We start from the raw sequence: 12,973 nt of genomic DNA on the forward strand, positions 1-12,973 counted from the left end.
ACAATCTACACGATTCCAAAGTCGGGTTCCATTTGGGACACCCAAGTGGATTTTTTATTTTTTGTAAAAGAATTAAATTTCATGTTGTCTAAAGATAAGATGATAATTTTGAAGACATGCCCTTTTAGCAGCGTGTCCGTTTATTAGTCTGTTTTCGAGAATAACTGGAAGGATTTGGGAAATCGTTTGGCATGAATAATCATGTCAGTTTTGTTACAGGAAGCTCAGAAAATATGGCATTATCATTATTATGATATAAAAGGCTGTTAAGTTTATATGTTGTTAAATTATTTCTAGAGTAAATATTTTATCATTGTTTAGTGTTGTTCGTAACATGACATTTACAAGTAATTAATTTAAAGTAAATGTTATAACAAGTTTAATTACGTAACTCTATAATCGTCTATGTTGTGTTTGCAGTTCACTGATGTTGAGATTATCGATTGTCGCGTGAAATTTATTGATGTCTACAATATAGCGCACAGACGATTAAGTAATAAATATAAATAGTGAGGAATAAGTGGGAAAAGTACACAGACAGACAAAGACACAGCGGATGAGAAGTTATGAAAAGGAATTAAATAGAAAGCTAATAGTCGTGGAAGGCCTAACGGTTAATATATTATAGTATGTTGAAATAAAATTAAAAAGAACCATTTATTTCATCAAAGAGAGTTCTGAGCATATATTTATATTGTTGATATTTTAAAATCAAAATTTTAGCTTAATTTCCCTATAACGTATCTTAAAAAGCCATTAACCGACCTAAGCCTCACCGAAAGAATCTGACTGTTTTGGCGAGATAGGAGAGAAAAATTACTTTATTACAAAAAAATTGATGAAATTTAAAAAAGAATATGATGTTAAGTATAATATTTCTAAAAAACTTGCAAATGAGAAACACTGACACCAACTTTCCTAAAAGTGAAACCTTCAGTCCAACCAAAAATAAAATATATCAGAGAAAAACCCCAGATAAAACGTTTAAAAACAAACTATAAATGAATTGAATCCCCGCAGCAAACTTAAAAGTTTAACTTCTGAAGATTACAACTTCCGTCAATACAAAAATGTACCTACTTTTAAGGCTTAACTATCAACTTGAGGCTAGACAGAGAGTTAGAAAATCTTCGCCTGTAAGTAAAAAAATCAAAAAAATCCAGAAACTGTAAAGAACCAGTTTGTGAACTTTCAACTCAGTGAACCTCACACTTCCGCCCTAAACAAATGTGTAAACTACGCAATAACTCCTTTTACCATCCCAGTATTAGATTTATATATTCCTTAGTTTATGTAAGTATTTTACAAAAAATATTCCGTAGTTTGTATATTGATTTATCTTTCTATTGTTTTTGCTTAACCATACCGAAATATTTTTTTGAAAATTCACGCGAATTAATATTTATATGAATAAGTAACTAGAAATCAATTCTATAATTTAAATAAGTTGTTGGATTTTCACTGTTGATAAAAACACTAAAACGTTTTTTACTGTAAAAACTTTCTGTCTGTTGATAGTACCAATGATCGAAAGATCGTACCTGTTCTAACAATTAACATTACTTACTCTAACGATTATAACTTATACTAAAAGATTCTTTATCAGTAAGTGAACGTAAAACGAAACTTGTATTTACATTTAATGTTGACTTTCAAAATGTGTACTGCATACTGGAAGAATTTACCCAGTTTGATAAAAACGTTTATAAACAACATTATGCTCACGAAGCTTTTGCACACGAAAAATCTGATTTTTTACTGAAATTTTTTTATTAATATTCGTTTGGGAAATTGTCGATTCTTTTTTAACTATTACCTGAGCGAAGTGACATTAATTTTGAGATTAAAAATACTTTTCTTTGTAACATTGGGTAAAAACATGGCAAAGGCTTAAACGTGTACAGAGTTTGAACGTGGCAGAATTGTCGAGCTGTAAAAGCAAGGTCTCTCTCAACATGCGATCGTTGGCGAAATTGGGCGAAGTAAAACTGCTGTTGAAAATTTCTTAAAATACCTGAAAGATACGGAACGAGAATTTCAGAAATTTTGCTGGCGTTGAGCAGGATGATTCGACGGGTTGTCTGGCAAGATACCAGCCGATCGTCGAACCAGATTAAGATCCTTACGGACGAAAAATGCAGCTCAAGAACAACAATATGGCATCTACAAGAGAAAGGCTTTAAAAACCGTAAAAGTCTTCAAAGGCCACGCCTCTTTCCACACCACGAAACAGCTTGGTTAAACTTTGTTGAGAAGCACCCAACATGGGACGTAGAAAAGATTTGTTCTTTGATGAGAAAACATTAACCTGTATGGTTTAGATGGCTTCTAACGTTACTGGCACGATAAGGATATCCCTCAGGAGACATTTTCCACACGACACAGTAGAGGAGGTTCCATCATGATCTGGGGTAATTTCTCCTTCCATGGAACAATGTAGCTTCAGGTTATACAGGGGCGTCAAAATGCAGCTGGCTACATTGGCATGTTTTAGAGAGCATCCTTATTGACTGAAGGCCCTCGTTTGTGTGGAAATAACTAAATCTTTCAGCAGGACAATACTGCAATCCACAGTGCCCGCAGGACAAATAACTTTTTCATGGCGAATAACGTGATTCTTTTGGGCCATCCAGCGTGTTCACCCAAACTGAACCCCATTGAAAATGTTTAGAGGTGGATGGCAAGGTAAGTCTATTGAAATGGACTACAATTTCAAAAAGTGCATGATCGTCGTGAAGCCATCTTTCCAGCCAGCCTTCTGCAAACGCTTATATCAACCATGCCAAAGCGAATGTTTGCAGTTAGTTATTCGCAATGACGTCCATGCAACTCACTACTGAGATCTCTTGTTGGGCATTTCCAACCCTGTTTAGGACTTCTTTTTGGTATGGTCTTAAACTTTTGACCAGCGAGTATTTAGGCAAATTTCAAAGTGTTCACATTTTCCCTATTAAATGCTAAAAAGGTTTTTATTTTATTTGCCCTTTTCTTATTTTCATTTTTCGAAGCGCTACTCAAATAAGTGGTTGAGCCGAACAACGCAAAATGCATAATTTTTTCTTTATGTTCATTGGTCTTAAGATTTTGACCAACAGTGTATATAACTATTTTATGAGATGTAAAAATAATGAGAACTACAATATATTTTATGATTAACTTTAAAAATATATACGATAGAATGAAAATAGAAGCTATTAGAGATAATAATAACTTGAAAGGATGAAAAGCAGTGTTAAAAATAAATAGTGATTGTTCAGAATATGAAATGTGCTAAATAGTTTCTGTTTTCTTGATTTATCACGTTGTTTTTTAAATGGTGGTTTACTTACAAGTTTCATCCATTGTCTCTGTTCATCTTTGCATTTATTTTCATTAATCAGTATAACGTCCATATAATGTCTCTTTTTTTACCTATACATCCACCATTGCAAGATGTGATTGAAGTCTTCAACATTCTATGGAGAAAAGAATCTTTACTGTTCCGACAATTAAAACGAGAACTTAGTGAAATTTCTCTTATTCTATGCGTAATGTATTGCGAAATATTAGTAGTTATAGTATTAATACTACAAGTAAACGCTAATCAGAACAACAACTAAGTAACATAACCTGTCTGATTTTGATCACAGAATATTAAATGGAAATAAATATTTCATAAACGCTAGTTATTAATTGATACCTATACAAATACAAGTCATTATTATTATATGATAGAAAACACACCGAAAATCCTATATTACACTTGACAATCTTTAGACTCCAATTTGAATGGAACCGAGACGCCACCACAGGTTACAAAACGAAAATACAGACGATTATTTTATATTACAGAACCTCCGACAGGACTCCGATGATTTAAGCCTAAACTCTGATGCACTGCTGATTGAATACGACCATAGGATATTTGTTTTATTCTATTTTAAATAATAAAACTTTATTTAGATGATGTTGTGGGTTGAAACGAATCAGTTTACATCCTATGATATGATAAAAATCAACATTTGATAAGATCAATCAGATTTTTATTTATTTTCAAGTGTAACAACTGATTTTTTTCTTTATTTTACATCGGTTAAAAAAAGACAAGCTTCTTTAATAAAAATATCAATCGAAACAGAATGTGGCGGTGGTGGAAATTTTCATTTTTCGAAAGTATTTGGATAAAATAAATTGAAAAGTTCCGGGGTACGACAGTAACATACATAGTAACATAATAAAGTGCTAAAAAACAAATATCATGCTTTTAAATACTGTCCACTCATTTCTGGAGAAAGACGCCGGCAATTCAAAATCCGTCCAGTTTCTGTGATCAGCTGACACATTACGTTACTCGAAATTACAATCGTTCAGTCAGCATCAAAAGTTCTCATAAAACTTTCTCACTAAAATTAGTTGTAAACTTTCTCACTAAAATTAGTTGTATCCAGCTTTAACCTCTTTCTATAATCAAGTATGCTCCGATTCTTGTGTTTATAAGTTATAAATCACTATAACGAACTTATGTATTCATATATTTATTTGTATATTGATTTAGTGTTTATATTAAAATCTTAATTAAAAACGTATAGATCTATATTTGTTTCAACCAAAAAAGCAGGAACATGTCAGGAGGAGGTACACCTAACGTCCTTGAGGCCAATTTAACCACTGTACATTTCCCTTATCTTAACTTCGACTACTATAGTAGTGAGCAAGATATTGTGCAATTAATAATTTTCAGCATAGCTGTGATGATAAATAAAATTACAAAAAATATTCCGGAACATGTGAGTTTATTCTTTATTTCTAACCTCTAGTCCGTAGTTCCGTCCTTGCAACGAATTTTCCCACTTAACGTTACAAAAGCTGTAATTTTTGTCTGATAGTGACAAAATATATAAAATGGTGGTACCCAAAGTTTGTTCGCAATTTCCAAAATTCTCCTGATTAAGGATTTTCACGTTGAACTTGTTATGTATATTAACCCCCTCACAGGCAAAGTCATTTTCCCCTTTTACCTGATTATAACGCCTTTCAGGAAATTTAAAAACTTCTAGTCTTGTTGTACATTTGTATTTTCCTTGAAATCTTGAACTAGATATGTATAACTTTTTCTTTCTTTTTAATGATATGTTTGTGATGCCTAAACCTGCAAAGTATGATCTGTACTTTGTAAATTGTTACATTTGTGAATTTTCATAATAATAATATTGATAATATTTGATTTCAAAAATTTCTTTGCTAATTATATAAGAATTTAATGTAAGAAGAATTAACATCTTTTGCATACCTTACGTGCTGCATATGATGTTTTTGCTTAGTAGCAGAACTTATCAAGACAACTGGGTTTACAGCATACTAAACCTCAGTTAAAACGATCTTTAGTCATTTAAAATATATAAATTGTTGTGGTATATGAGGGTATTTATATCAACTCTGGAACAGGATGAAAGGCATTGCCACCTGTGTATGGTCTAAACGTACTATATAGTTCTCATTAGAGCCCTGAATAGAGCCAGTAAAGATATACTTGATAAAAAGTATTATCATTTTTATTATACGTATCACTTTTTTTACATAGATTCAACCAGTAGAATTTTATTTCAGATAATTGTTTAAGCTTAAAACATTTTAGCTATAGATCTTTGGAGTAATAGGACTTACTACTTTCGAGTGCATGATTTCATAAGCACACACAAACCATATAATATTGTATAAGAAATACGTGAACGGTAAACGGCACAAATGATAAAGAAAAAAGGATGGTTAGCGCTGATATCCCTCGTGTAGCTTTGTAAGAAATTCAAATAAACAAAGGTGTGTGTGTTTTTCTTATAGCAAAGCCACGTCGGGCCATCTGCAAAGCCCACCTTGAGGAACCGAACCATAAATAAACCTCAGTTACGTACTTTTCTCTCATGTCACTATATAATGTTAAAATATCTATTGCAACCTTTATGTTTTTGAGATCCTACAAAATACGTCATTCTTCAACACCAAATTTAGAAATTCAAATCATCATCTCAATTTTCAAATATTATTTCATTTGTAATTGGTATAGGACTTTGGAATCAGAAGTAAACATGCACTATCCGAGGACACTAGGAACATTAAACCTGCAAGCCCCCCTCTAGGGTATAACGGAACGGAGCAGTTAATTAACCTGATTAATTATATTTGCATATTGATAAATTCAATTTACATATTACGTATACATTAATAATTCAATTAATTAATCAACATTTAATTTAAAAAGCATTAATTAGTTATTAATCTACATGGTATGTAATGATAGATATTTCCAGGAAATGATGTTAATTATTGACAGTAATTATAGCGTTGAACCAGTTTTACATGAACCAACCATATCTAATTACACTATAACAATTAGTTGAATATTTGCTGATGTGTATCTATGTGTTTTTTTTTTTAATATGCATGAATTATTCTGTCCAAAAATAAGAAAGGAGGACACTAGTAAAATCCTTCAAGAAAATTTAAAACAAGGTCGAACATACTGTAAACTTCTTAGTGACGTTGGAACATAACCTTTCTAATTATGTGTTCTAACGTCATCTCTAGGAACAAGAAATCAACTTCTTTACAACACATAAAATAAAGTGTTTATGGTTGAACGTTTTAAGAACACTCTTAAAATTAAAATATGTGCTGCTGTGCTATTCATTTCGAAATATACAAATACATCACAATATTGAAAAAATGTCGGTCACGTTTCTTGTCGCGGAGGGCTTTGTTTTTCTCCATTCTCAAGAAGCAGATATGACGTCATAAACACTTCAAATGCGGAACTTGTAACATCTATAGAAATGTAATAGTACTGTGTTTCATAATAACGAGACACTCACTTGAAGTAAAAATGTGTTGTCAAGACGGCTGTATGGGTGTTAACGTTTTATTTTAATTTAAGTTTTAATACTTACACTGGCCGTCTTGAAAATACAACAGTATTGTCTGTTGTATATCCATGTAAATACTTCGCAGGTGCAGCCCGGCATGGCCAAGTGTGTTAAGGCGTGCGACTCGTAATCTTGGGGTCGCGGTTCGCATCCCCGTCCCACCAAACATGCTTGCCCTTTCAGCTGTAGAGGCGTTATAATGTGACGATCAATCCCCTTATTCTTTGGTAAAAGAGTATCCCAAGAGTTGGCGGTGAGTGGTGATGACTAGCTGCTTTCCCTCTAGTCTTACACTGCTAAATTAGGGACGGCTAGCACAGATAGCCCTCGAGTAGCTTTATGCGAAATACAAAAACAAACTTCGTAGGGTGTGGATATACGAGTGTTTGTTTACCACTACTTTGCCTCTTTTGATGGATCTTCACCAAATTCAACATGAAGATTCTTGTTTCCATGAAAGGATACTTGTAAATTTACAGTTTCATATTTTGTGTTTTGCCTTTTCTATGGGCGTTTTCGGTTTTAAAAGAATATATATGTAACTTATAAATATAAATAACTTTCATGTCCTCAGATAACTTTTTATTAATCATGAATTCACATGACTTCCATCCAGCTCGTTTCATTAAATGGATAGGTTGGTTCTTTGTTTTTAATTTTGTGCAAAGCTACAAGAGGGCTATCCGCGCTAGTCGTCTGTAATTTAGCAATGTAAGACAAAAAGAAAGGCAGATAGTCATCACCACCCACCGTCAACTCTTGGGCTTCTCTTTTATCAACGAATAGTGAGATAAACCGTCACTTTATAACGACCCGACGGCTGAAAGGGAGAACAAGTTTTTTGAGAAAGGGATTCGAATCCATCATCCTGAAATTACGAGTAATATGTGTCATAAATTTCATATATATTAACATTTAATTAAATCCTAAATTAAAATCTCCCATTATTTCAAATTATAATACGTAACAATATATCAGATGTTAGATTCGCTGTATAAGTTAGCATAAATTTTACTCTAAAATAAGAACAACAATTGTAATTTATACATTGTTAGACGCACGTTACCACAGGCTCTAGAGATGGAACATTACAGGTAATGAATATTCTAATATCATACAGTTGTGTATATTAACCCTAATGAAGCAGTAAATGCAAAAGGTTTGTTAAATCTTAAAATACCTTCATATGTGTGTACTTATATATATAGTTACATCTCTAATATATAGGTCGTTTTATTTTCTAGAGTTAAATAAATTCAAAGTTACTGCTGTTCGCTTATTTGAAATTGGTAAAATCAGTTTACTAATATTGTTTAGATATGAAAGCACTATCATAGCATATTATTGCAATAAATATTGTCTACCCTACAACAATACTCTCTTATTAACCGTTAGTAACGGATTTGTGCAGAATGAGTTCAATTTGAAATAGTTCGAAAGCCAAAAAGAAATACTTGACATGTCGCAAAACGTTTGTCCCAAAACTAACATCTTTTTCGGAGTTATTCTGGTGTGTCTGTTTGTTGTTATTAAAACAGACACCCAGGACATTATATTTCAAAAAAATACTTCAACGAAAGGAAAAATCTATGATTTAGATGAAAAGAACAACACTTATTCTCCGATGTCTAATTCCCAATGGCGGGTCTTCATACGGAAACTGACCAACACAGGTAAAGAAATCAATTCTTCTTATATTAAATCTATTAGAAACCAGCAGTGTTTCAGCCAACCTGACAATCAAAATCATTAATGATAATATTCTTTAACTTTCAATGATTTTAGTTTGGTCTGATTGTGCGTCCCGTTGTAATATACATATATACCGGCCCCAGTGGAACACAAATGTCTTTGAGGACTTAACACTAGAAATCGGCATTTCATAAAAGTATTTAGGCGAATAAATCATAAAGTTTGGTGATACTATCATTAAGTTTACCTATATATATTTCACCAAAGTAATTTATACAACACGTCAATGTTACTGTTTCGTTGGTGACAGCATGAACTTTCACTATTTTTGTCATTGAATTGAAAAATATTAACTTATAAGATTTTCAAATATATTACACTGATCATTGTTTGAGCGTTTTAATTATATATCGATGTGCTGAATAACTCAACTTCATTTGTACTAAAATAGGTAATTCGTAACTAAGACCGCATTATCATGGTTTACAACAGAGTTGGTTTATCACGTAAACATTCTTCTAAGAATGATAAGATACCTTCCTACTGTAGATGTTGAATAAATTATGATACAAGAACCAATACATCTTGTTTTGATCTGTTCTGAAATGAAAAGCCGGGGGACTAACGTGGAACTTCAATAAAAATGATTGTGAGAAATAGATCAGTATTGATGTAAAGTTGGCCAATGATCTGTGCAAATATAAAGAAAATTTAATAATCTTCAAATATCCTGTCGTTAAACGTTTTCTTGTCTTCTCCATTATAATAAGCCTTCAACTCATTTATTTTCAACAACAATTATTAGTAGCTCGTGCAGTAGTTAATTTAGCTGATTTGTACGCAATATAGTTTAGATGCTTTTCTGGATATGATTAAATCATTCAAGTGGAAAAGTTTAGATGATTTCAACAGTACAAAACTAACTTTTTAGAGATGATGCAGTTGAAGATATTTTTTTATAATAGCTTTCACATATACTTTCTCTTTCATTAATTCGATGCATGTTGTTTTTTTTTACAGAACGTGGTAGTTCGATGACAAAAACAACACTGTCATCTCGTGGAAAAGATTTCAACATAACAACATACGAAGAGGAACTACCAACGCTGAAGGAAGACAAGAACATTGAATACGAAAGAGAAGATAATAGAACCAACATAATTCGTTTATTCGAAAATGCACCCTTATTTAAATTTATTATATTTTTTATTGCTTTTATGTTTGTAATGATACTAATAAATGCATGTTTTAAGCATTATCGTTTTGTATTTTAAATGTTATTTTTATCATTTAATCACTTTCTGTTTTAAATGTTGTGTAATTTTTATCATGTTTTACTATATTTTATATGTTGTGTTTTTTTATCCCAATAAATTTTAGGTTCACGAAAATTGTATATAATGTAGGAGAACGTCACAAAGTGAATGGTCTTTCACACCCACATAGATATGAAGATCTAATGATTTATACTAAAGAATGAACTATCCAATCATGTCCTACTGTTGATGTTGAATAAATTATTAGTAGCTCGTGCAGTAGTTAATTTAGCTGATTTGTACGCAATATAGGTCAGATGCTTTTCTGGATATGATTAAATCATTCAAGTGGAAAAGTCTAGATGATTTCAACAGTACAAAACTAACTTTTTAGAGATGATGCAGTTGAAGATATTTTTTATAATAGCTTTCACATATACTTATTTCATTAATTCGATGCGTGTTTTTTTTACAGAATGTGGTAGTTTCTCTTTGCGATTGTACTATTTTTTTTCAAGGACTCTTTGTAACCATCCTTTATAAAATTTCAGTCTTTATATATAACATTATTTTACTAATTTGCTTGCATTAAAACTGAACATATTTGTATATTAAAAATATTATTCTCATAAATCACAGAGAAACCTTCAGCTATAACACCCCTTGAAACAGTTCATGAAGCCAAGGATAACAAAGAATTATTCTCGAAAGAAGAAAGACATATCACAACAAAAAAAAAACGTAACTTCACATGAAGACATTTATCGTGCGATGACAAACACAAAACTGTTATCTCCTGGAAGAAAAATCAACATGACAATATACGAAAAGAGACTGCCAATGGAGAAGGAAGATTGGAACAGTGAAGACGAAATAGAAAATTACATGTTCAACAATACAAGCAGCATATTTCATATATTTGAAAATGCATCCTTCTTTAAATTTCTAATCCTTTTAATTGCTTTTCTGTTTATCATGATTCTGATAAATGGGTGTTTCAAGTATTATCACTTTGTATTTTAAATGTTGTTGTGTTATTTTTATCATTTTATCACTTTGTATTTTAAATGTTGTTGTGTTATTTTTATCCTAATAAAGGTTTGTGAAAATCATCATACAGTTGAAGTGCACGAAAATTGTATATAATGAAGAACGTCACAAAGTGAATGGTCTCTCACACCCACATATATGTGAAGATCTAATAATTTATACTAAAGAATGAACTATCCAATCATGTCCTTTAAAGATAAATACAAAAATATATTTAGTCTAAAATGAACCACAAATAAGATCTGACATCTAATGAAGTGAATTTTAAATATAAAATTATTTTTGAGGTGTGTTACGTTAAGTTGATTGTTTTTCATTTTTTAAATGATATACTTCATCCTTAACAATTTTCAAAGTGTTCTATATGTAAAGCATGCATATTACTTACTACACTCTAACAAAACCAAAGTATTTTTGATATGAGCAGAAAAGCTATGTCTGTTCAAAGTGGGAGGGTGTCGAACTTTAACCCTTGGGCGACATTTTTTTTTGTAAATTATATAACCTTCACATGTCAGTATAACTTACAGATCAGGTAACCGTTATGTAACTCTTTAATTTCCAGTCATCTGGTGTCCTATAACTCATACGATATACCTTGGGCACAATAACTACTGTTGTGTCTTTGAGCATAACACTTTACCCAAATTGTTTTTGTTTATCCAGCTGAAATTTCAGCACTGACTCCTATGAACGGTATGGCAAATGATGTATATTTCACATGTAGCATATATCCCAAACTAGAATACAAACCTGCGTACATTATATGGGTGGTCTGTATCCAAAATTAATATACATACCTATGTAAATTAAATACACATTTACTAAATGACTTCACATTTGAAAATTTCAGGTCAACATGAAATGTACACTAGACTAAAGTATAAAGAACAGGGGAAACTAGCCTACTGTAGATATTACATCAATAAACCTTGGTAATAAATTGTACTAATCATTACTCTTGATCACATGTGTTTCAGTAGTAAACTCTGGGGCCTAAAATGTTACAAGCTACTGATTGGGCTCAGAAAAGGTTACTCACAGTGTAGATCTGTGCTTCAACATGAACAAGTAAACTTATATGGGACAAGTGTGATCTTGTTCTTCCCACTTAACGGTCAGATTTCCTTTAAATGTGTTGTTGTGTCCTTTACCACAATACTTTCTGATAAAATAAGTCCTTTGAATCCAAAATTCAGTCAAAGTATTCCATCAATTGTAACACAGTGGTTCCTTAAGTTCATATTTGAATCTGAAAACATCTAGTTTGAGAGTGATCAAAGAAATAGTGTATGTAAAGCGTGCATACAGCATTACAAAACAAAGGAAGTGACTACAAACTCAACAATACAAGCAGGTAAAGATACTCCTGCAACAGAAATTAGCAAGAAGCAGGATATCTTCTATACACAACCATAGTTGTTGGTGAGCTATTCCAAATCCACTAGAATATCAGACATATTTTGGTAAGAAAGGAGTGAGCCACAATAAAAAGAAGCAAAAAAACAGGAATATGAGAATGACAGAGTGTAGAGTACATGAACTCTCAAGAAACTGGAAAACATTAACTAAAAGGTTAAAAATAAATAGAAATTCAACATATCACTGCAAGTGGAGTTGAATAATGATAACTATGGATATCAAAATACCTTGTGAAGGATAAGAGAACAGTGGTTCTAGTAGAGTGAAAAGAGGATTTTGGTTAATAACTAAAGAGTTATTGATTGAAGATTGTGTAGCAGTGTAGTGTCAGTGTTTGTTCTCTTTCATTTTTAAAAAGTTATATCAATAACACTGGTTATTTTTCTCATTTGTTGTTACCTACAAAATAGATATTATTCTGCTTTTAATTTTCACAATAACAAAGTATCTCAATAAATTACATTTCCAACTATTCTGTGTCACAATTTTAAATTTTAAGCAGCTCTGTTAACAAAAAATAATTTTATTCCAAATATCTAGTGAACAACAGGACAATAAAAACTTTACCTCACTCCATTCTTGGATTTCTGTTTGATTACACAAAAATGTGTATTGACAAGTGTATTCTATGAAAGAATTTTCTTTATTTGTTGTTAA

The sequence above is a fragment of the Tachypleus tridentatus genome, chromosome 10, assembly GCF_004210375.1.
Source record: "Tachypleus tridentatus isolate NWPU-2018 chromosome 10, ASM421037v1, whole genome shotgun sequence".
Lineage (NCBI taxonomy): Eukaryota > Metazoa > Arthropoda > Merostomata > Xiphosura > Limulidae > Tachypleus > Tachypleus tridentatus.